Source organism: Medicago sativa, chromosome 7 (assembly GCF_051527215.1).
Source record: "Medicago sativa cultivar Bolivia chromosome 7, Bolivia_mono, whole genome shotgun sequence".
NCBI lineage: Eukaryota > Viridiplantae > Streptophyta > Magnoliopsida > Fabales > Fabaceae > Medicago > Medicago sativa.
This window is the reverse complement of record NC_140755.1, coordinates 61807026-61815851: the sequence shown is the minus strand read 5'-3', so window position 1 is coordinate 61815851 and position 8826 is coordinate 61807026. Positions and strand designations below refer to the sequence as shown.

General features: G+C 37.2%; 1 pseudogene; it reads right to left on the bottom strand.

Annotated features, from left to right (window-relative positions):
- Nucleotides 1-1034: 1034 nt before the first annotated feature.
- LOC146907427 (F-box/kelch-repeat protein At3g23880-like) lies at nt 1035-2213 on the bottom strand (annotated as a pseudogene).
- Between the last annotated feature and the right edge of the window lie 6613 nt (nt 2214-8826).

Below are 8826 nucleotides of genomic sequence, written 5' to 3'. Positions count from 1 at the left end.
TAACTACATGCGGAAAAGGATTTCAACACACAATTTGAACAAGTAAACCAGGAGGAAGGACCACCATCTCAGTTTTGTTTCAACTTCCTATGAAGCACTGACCCAGACACGGGCACCAGGCAAAACATTGACACATCAACAACTTTAATAATTTAGTAAAATGAAAATATTGAAGGAAATCACATATGTCAGCTAGTGTTTGACGCCGGCATGTGTCGAACAACGGACACACGTTCGCTTAAAAGTGGTTCTTGTTCATAGCCAAATGGTTCTATAAAGTGCATTTAAATGGACGTACTTAAGATGTACTTATAAAAGAGTAAACTAAGTTCAACAGAGTAGAGTTGTAGATCATAGGTTATTAAGCAGTAAATGAAAGCTGCCATAAATAATCTCAAAGAAACACAAAAGCTAAGATGAATATAAAAAGGGCTATAAATTTCTTCTGACAAAATAAAATGAGTACTATAACTGAAGCAATTGTAGCTAGCATAAGCCACTTTCTTTTTTTCTTTCTTTCTAGTTCCTATCATTTCATCATCCAGCCATGAACCATCAACAACATTGATATCTTTGAAGTTGAAATTGCAGATCTACAATTCAAAAAGATTTTATCATATATGGAGAGTGAAATAGAAATAAACAAATAAATCAAAAGCAAAAGGTTACACAATGCTCAAAAGGGAAGGCAGCCATATATCCCACTAAGAACAAAGAAATAAAAAAGCATCGTTATCAAGAACAAAAATATTAATAAATTCAACCATTCTTGCACAACAAATAGTATTAGATATTATCCTCCAACCAAATTGAAGGACCATTTGATTATTTAGCTTTGTTTAAAGGTCTAATGACCAACTCATTCAAGAATATTCAAGAGAGAAGGAATTTCTTTTGCGTGACGTACATAATATTGAATCAAAAGAAATTCATTTGATGGAGCCGTTACCAATTAAAAGCCACCATAGAAAATAGTCACACAACATGGAAGAATAAACAAAATTCAAATAAATCGACGTAGAGGAACTTACTTTTCAATGACACAAAACCAAGCTTTCAACATAATTTTTGATATAGAGCCTATCACTTTGGCGATTAGTAATTTGAATTCTCTCTACGCTACCATCTCTTAAATTAAAGACAATTGGTTGCTTTCCAAGATAGCTTTCCAATATCAGTGTATCGTGATTTTCAGAAAGGTACAATGGAAAGCATGGCAACCACTCATAATCAAAATTTTTCATAATTTGAAAATTAATCTTAACTAATTGAGTCCAAGACTCTTCAACTCCATAATCCGTCATTTTCCATATAACAAAATGGGTTTCCTTGACAACTTCAGAAAAACAAAGGCAATCCATCAATACAAATAGTGATGGCTCGACATATGGTTTTTGATCAAATTCTCGAGGCGGAATAAACTCTTTGTATGTCTCTTTACCCAGATCTAGCGAAATGATTGTAACTTGCTCAACCGTAGTAAACTCGGGCTCATAATAATCAGCTATGTAATCGCGAATTGCCAAGAAATTAACGCTACCATTCAAATGCACACCCTTATATAGGTAAAAATAGACCGGAAGATGAATATTTCTCCAAACATTATCACCCAAACTAAAAACTCTCGCTGCCTCCTTTTCTAAAGTCACTACCTTGTAAGTATCAGTTGAATTATCATAACCAAATGTAAACTTCAAACAAGACTGTGTGATGAGGTCAGCGAGGTTAGCGTGCCCTAATTTATCAGATATTGTCCTGGTAGCAGTATTCCAGACACGGAACCACATCTCATTATTCATAATAGAACAACCGAACAAACATAGCAATCCATTGCAAGAACCAACAACCATAGTACAATCCTTTTCCATCAAACTATAGTAAGGATCAGTTGTATGGGTGATCGACTTCGACGGACATTCCAGCAAACGACTCAAGGAGACTGGTAAAACACTCTCATTCTTTTTATATAACCATGCGAGTGCAAGTTGTGGGTTTCGTGTAGATCACTGAAGGTGCAATTTGATGAAGAAAGGGTCGGAAAATAGGGGTTCCGATGACTTACAACAGCACTTGAATCGCATCAGAGATTTGACAGGAAGGAAAGAAAGAAGTTCTGTGATAAGTTCTTCAGGAAGGATTATCGGCCCAGACGCCGAGTTGGGAGGACGCTTCAGCAGCTTCGCTGATAAGAGATTCATGACAGCAGCGCTGTGTATAATTTACCTGGCGGCTGCAAGCATGAATAAGAGATTATTGATTTTTGAAAGAAGATTTGGGTTTCTTTGGAAGGGACAGAATTATATAATATGGAAATTATGAGTTTAAGTTTTTTTTTTTGGACAAAAAAAGATAGTTTAAATTAAAAATGACTGTGGTAAATTAAAATGAGATTCTTTTATTTAGTTTGATAAATTTAAAAGGAAAATGCTTAATCTCGCGACATGCATTTTTCTGAAAAGTTCATGAATGACAATAAAGAAGATATTTTGATATGCACCGCTTTTTTATGCATTCACAAGTGGCAAAGCGGTTAACTACCCATGACTTTTTTTACTTTAATGAAAAAGAATTATATACTCATAGTTTTAAAAACCGGACCGGACCGGCCAGTCGAACTGGTCCGACCGTGAACCGATGGTGTGGCCGGTTCGAGCTACATGATGGATCGGACATGCATTTAACCCGGTGAGAACCAGTGCGGCTCGGCCAAAACCGGTCAAAATCGGTGACTCGGCCGGTTTGGTGAAACGGACCGGGTCAATGCATCAGTCTTGATTTAAAAAAAAAAAATCTGAAAAATAGAAGAAAGGGAGACAATGAAGAGCAGTGCAGCAGTAGATCTGAAGCAGTTGTGTGAATTTGTTTGATAACATCAAATTTAATGGAAGCAACTCAATCGAAAATATTAAAGAGGTGATGAGATGGGTAGAAATTTAATGAGAGAAACTTAAAGAATGAGTAAGAAGTATGTGAGATGGAGATGGGAAGAAGAGAGGGACGGCGGCACACTGCAAGACCTACTCCTTCATGTTGTTGTTTTCGGGTCAGCATACAACCATGAGTCAAAAGCCCATTTGCTTTTGTTAATCCATCACACATGTATCTTCTTTTTCTTTCTATATTCACGTACCACTAACATATAATAATAATAATAATAACAACAACAACAACAACAATAATGATATCTCTCCACTAAAAAATATACATTGTATGTTTATTTTAGAAAATCTATATATTATTTTAATATTAATTGATATGCAAAACAAAATTTATTTTATGCAAACAAATATAGTTGTACTCTTTAAAAAAAATATAGCTATACTCTTTAAAAAAATATAGCTATACATGTATTAATACACATATTACATGTTAGTTTTTTAGTTTTTTAGTGGCCGAGTCATCGGTTCAATCCGATTTAATCTAGTTAAATACTTATAAAAATTTAATCTTAAGACCGAGTTATCCGGTTTAATCCGGTTCAGTCTTGCGGTTCAACCAACGACTCAGTGGTTCGACCATTAACCCAGTGACTCAGTACCCCTGCCGAGTCGATGACCGAGCCGAGTTTTAAAACTATGTATATACTTATAAAAAACAAAATAGATTATTTCTCTCTCTTTTTCCGTGCATCAACAAAGTTAATAGGCACTTTTTTTTTGGTAAAAAGTTAATAGGCACTTTAATAAAACTTACGATGATTGTTAATAAATAAAAATTATATACTCCAAATCATGGATTGGAAGAGTTGTCTCTCTGTAATTGAGCCACATGTATAAACGTAAGATGGATCTAAAAGATGCAATTGTAATATATAGTTGAAGAAACATTTGAGTGTAAATGTGGCTAATGATATATATACCTAGTAGGTTGATAAGTGCCAAGAAGTGTTAAATCCATGTTGTATTTTAGGCACTTTTTGTTGCTTGCTTTGCAAGTTATTGAAGGAAAAGCCGAGAGATAAGCGTTAAATGCCTTATTACGCTTTATATATCTTACTCTACCCTTGTGTGCAGGAATTAGCCTCAAGACACTGAGCAAAGAAGAAAAATCATGAAAAAGTGCAAAAGTGGCAGAAGCACCAACTCACTCGCATCCAACTCGCAATGGCAAGCAAGCTGGAACAGAAGGCAGCATTCACTCGCACTCAACTAGCAGTGGCGAGTAGCAAAAGCGAGCAACTCGCAATGGCGAGTTCATTTTCTCGCAAGGCGAGTAAGGGCGGTCTAACCCCCAGAGGTGACGTGGCAAAGACTTACTGGTGAAGCAACCTCAACTCGCCGTTGCGAGTAAAGTTACTCGCGAGGCGAGTTGATGCAGGACAGAAGTTTTCTATAAATAGCCCTTGATCATTTCATTATGGGATCGGAGTTTTTATCTTAGTTCTTTCAAAGCTTTTACTTGTAGACATTTTAGAGAGAGAAATTGGGCTAGAGCATATAGAGTGAGAGTGATAGAAGGTGGATTCTTCCTCATTTGTTGAGAGATCACAATTTGTAATGAATCTTTCCTATTCAATTTATTCTTGCAAGGCTTCCATGAAAATGAGTAGCAAAATCTCCTTTGTTGGGATTAGAGGTACTTGATTTAAGGTAACATGTAATCTTTTGATCAATAAATATATGGTTCTAGAATTTTATTTGATATAGATGTTGTTCTTGCACTTTAATCTTTCTATTTCATTTATTAGTGAATGAAAAATGAAGGTGAGAAAAACACAAGAAAGGGGGTTGAATTGTGTTTTGAAAAATTCTTCGTTTCTCTTAAAACTGAACACAATGATCAGAAGCTAAGTGAAACAGCTTCTGAAGTGATAATCAGAATCTGAACGCAGCGGAATAAAACAGAGAGAGAGAAGAAGAACGACACAAAGCAATTATACTGGTTCCTTCCACAATCCGGAAGTAGTCCAGTCCCCCTTTGCACTTCCAAGGAGATTTCACTAAGAGTAATATCTGATTACAATTGCTCAAGCACACCTGCAAGAGACTTCCTTTGCTCAAGCACACTTTGCAAGAGTCTTCCTTTGCTCAAGAACACAATCAAGAGACTTCCCTGCTCAAGCACAACTGCAAGAGACTTCTAACTAAACAAAATTACACAGAAAATTGTTTAAGGTTGAACACTTGATATACAATCAGAGGTGCTCACAATACAAATCAGATACAGACTCAATAACTTAGGAATTTCTAAGATGAAACTTTGAGACACAGAAATTCTAAGTGAATGCAGAACAATTTCAGCAGAGGTTTGGCACTTGTAAAAATGTTGTGAGTCTCTCGTTTAGCATTACCAAATCTCTAAGTCTTCACTCCTTTATATAGAGGTGTGAAAGAGACGTTGTGAAATTGCCAGCACATCAAAGAGTCGTTGTTGAAGCTTGATCTTTCACCAATGATCTTTTGCCTGATTTGGTTGTTGTCCTATGAAGAACCAATTTGAAATCCATTCCTTATCCAAAGGAACATCTATGCAGGCAAAGCCATATTCTGGAGCTGTTTTCTTGTCTTGTAGCGTGGACACAAAACAGAGTAGTGGAGAAGGTGGTTGTACAGTTCGTACAAAGTACAATGTCAACGCTTTCGTCCAAAATTGCAAGCGCATGTCTTCAAACACCTTTGAAATGACCGTTGCAAAATTCCACTGATCTTTTGTTGTCCTTTGATGAATTTCGATCCATGACACAGCTCGCGAATCCTTGAATTTCTCAAATTCAGTTGATCTTCAGCTTCTGGTGAAATGGCTTCTGATGAGGCAGCTTCTGATAATCGCAGCTTCTGATGATGCATCTTCTGATAACGCAGCTTCTGATGATGTGGCGCTTCTGGACCTCTTGTCTTCAGGAGCACTATTCTTCAGGAGCACTTTACTTTCTTCAGGAGCGGCTTTACTTCAGGAGCGCTTTTTCTCTTCAGGAGCAAGTTGCCTTCAGGAGCGTGTAAGCTTCAATTTTGTTGATTCCTTTTGCTCTTTATTTGCTCATTCAGAACCAATAAATGATGTAACTTTTTAATTATGGTCCTGTACACTTGAAAAAATATTAGCTAGTCCAATTTACAATTTTTAATACCTTGTTATCATCAAAACTCTTTAAGGTTCATTGTTAAACACATTTTGTTCCAACAATCTCCCCCTTTTTGATGATGACAAACAATAGAGTTGACTTTGGGGTTCTGAGGTTTGTAAGCTCAGAATCTGAGGTTTGTAAGCTCAAACTCCCCCTGAGTCTGATAGTCTTTAAGGTGAGGTTTGTAAGCTCCCCCTAAGTTCTATCCAGGTTAATTAAATTCATTTAACGCACAATAATAACATCAGAGCTTTAAATGAAATGAATTATAGATGAGAAGAGTGGTTCAATTAATTTTTATTTGAAATTTGATACTCCCTCATTTTTGATGCACCCCTCTTTAGGTAAAACAAAAAAAATAGAAGTTTTTCAAAATTTTCAAATATCATTAATGGGGCTCAGAGCCTTTAAATACTATCACTATACTCCCCCTTTTGTCATTAGCAAAAAGCAAATAAGCAGTAACAACAAAAAGATTTGAGAAAAAACTCAAACAAGAAGAGAGTATAACTAACATTAGAACCTATAATCTCATCCAAAATATAATCAGAGCAAAAAAAATAAACAAAAAAAACTGAGTAAAATAAAGAAAATATCCAGGCATTGCATGAGTCAGAATCAACTAAGCAACAGAAGCAGTAAAAAGATAAAACAAGGAATGTTCAGAAGCAAGAACTAAAGTAACTAAAACAAACAACAAACAAAATATTAACACTAAGGTGTGCAACTAAGGGTTGGTTTGTTGTTGTTTCTTCATCTTCTCTAATTCTGCTACTTGCTTCTTCACCAGTTCTTCAAGAGCTTGTTGCCTCTGAAGAAGTTCTAATTCCCTTGATTTAGCTTCCTGCTGTTGCTGTGCCATCCTCTGTCTTAGTAGCTTGAACATCCTTGCCTCTCTGGTCAAGTATTCAGCTTCTGAGAAGAATGGCTTGTTTGCCAAAAGCAATCCAGGACCTCCAGCTTTAAGCCTTTGCTTCAGATCCTTTAGCAATCTTCTGACAGTAGCTCCCTTGATTCTGATGCATTTGTCCTTCACCGCCTCTATCATCTTAGTAGCTCTCTTCTGAAGTGATGCCAATTCTTCTTCATATGCATTAGTGAGATCAATTGTCCTTCTTTAATCTACCAGATCATGCATTTTAGAGAGGATCTTGAGTAGCTCTACATCAATATAATCAGATTCCAGGATGTCCATGGGTGGTTGTTCAAGGGTTTCAAGGTCAGAATCACTAAGGATAAGGTCTTGAACAGGGTGGGATTCTGAAATGGTGATTTGTTGAGATGGAGTTGAAGATGATGGTTGGTCAGAAGCAATGTGTGAGGTTGAGGTTGAGGCTTGAAGATTGACTTGATGATTGTCAATATCCATGGGAGTGGGTAAAGTTTGTTCTTCTTGTGGTTCATTATGCTCTGGTTGTGGGTTAGATTGAGGTGGTTGTTGTGGTGAAGTTTGTTGTGTTTGAATGTTAGGTTGGGGGTCAATGTCAGCTAATGGTGATTGTTGTTGTGGGGGTGATGTGGGTTTGTGTGGTTCAGGTGTTTGTTGATGGGGGCTTTCTGAAACAACTTTTTCAGAAGCAGCTGCTTCTGGAGTTGTCTCAGAGGCTTTCTCTGAGGTAGGTTTGACCAGATGTAATTCACCTGAGTAGTGTTGAACAAGATTATCCAAGACAGAAGTGTCTTCTTCTTGCTCAGGTGCTGGTGGTGAAGAGGGTGAGATGGGGGTAGAGGTGACTGGAATCTGACATACTTGAGTTGTAGTGCTAGCTTCAGAAGTGAACTCTACAGCATTGGGCTGTGGACCTTCAGCTTGTGGAACTGCTTCTGGAGTTCCAATTTCTTCCACAACGATCATCATTTCTTCTTCTTTGTCATCTTCAGCAGCCTTACCAGCAATTTCCCTGACTTCAGCCAATTTTTCTTGGTAGAACTCATCACAGTTTTCCATACCCAAAGCTTTGAGCTTCTTATCTCTTTGTTGAATGTATTGTAATTTCAACTCCTTTCTGTCTACTATAAAGTCAGAAGCACGTTCATTAGCCATTCTCTTCAATCTTCGAGTCACTTCAATCATAGGACTCTCAATTTGAAGGGGAGCCTTCTTCTTTTTGGGCTCATGCTCTTCCTTTTCTATTGCTTCAAAAGCTTCATTCAGCTGCTCTTTGGTGATAAACCGCTCTCCCTTTCCTCTTCTTTTCTTAGGCTTGCCTTGTTCTGCTTTTGCTTCGTTACCTCTTTTTGTGGGAATAGAAGCAACACCAATTTTTTGCCTCTTTCCTTTATCCTTGGCAGCATCAGATTCTTCTCTATTTCTCTTAGCAACCTTCTGTTGCTTGCCCTTATCAGTAGCACCCTTGACTTTCTTTCCTTTAGCATGAGCAGCTTCCTTCTAAGAGCTTGCATCTTTCTCCAAGACATACTCAGCTACTGATTTAGCTAAGATTTCAGGATTACTTTCCTTAAAGATGGAAGGAAAGTCCCTGATAATCTCAGTTTCTTCTGTGGTCATCTCTATCCACTTCTCATCTTCAGGGGTTTTCTTGATAAACTTCATAGAAAATAAGCTCTTACTACTGATGGTCCTTTCAGCAGTAGAAACTTCGAAGCATTTATCAGAAGTGTCCCTTGTCTTTTTCAAGAATTCCAGCACTCTTCCCTGATGAAAGATCTCAGACAATAATCTTCCATAAGACACTTGCTTCCTTCCTTTGACAGTGCCTTCATTAATAGCCCAGCAGAGATGATCCATGACATATCTTGGG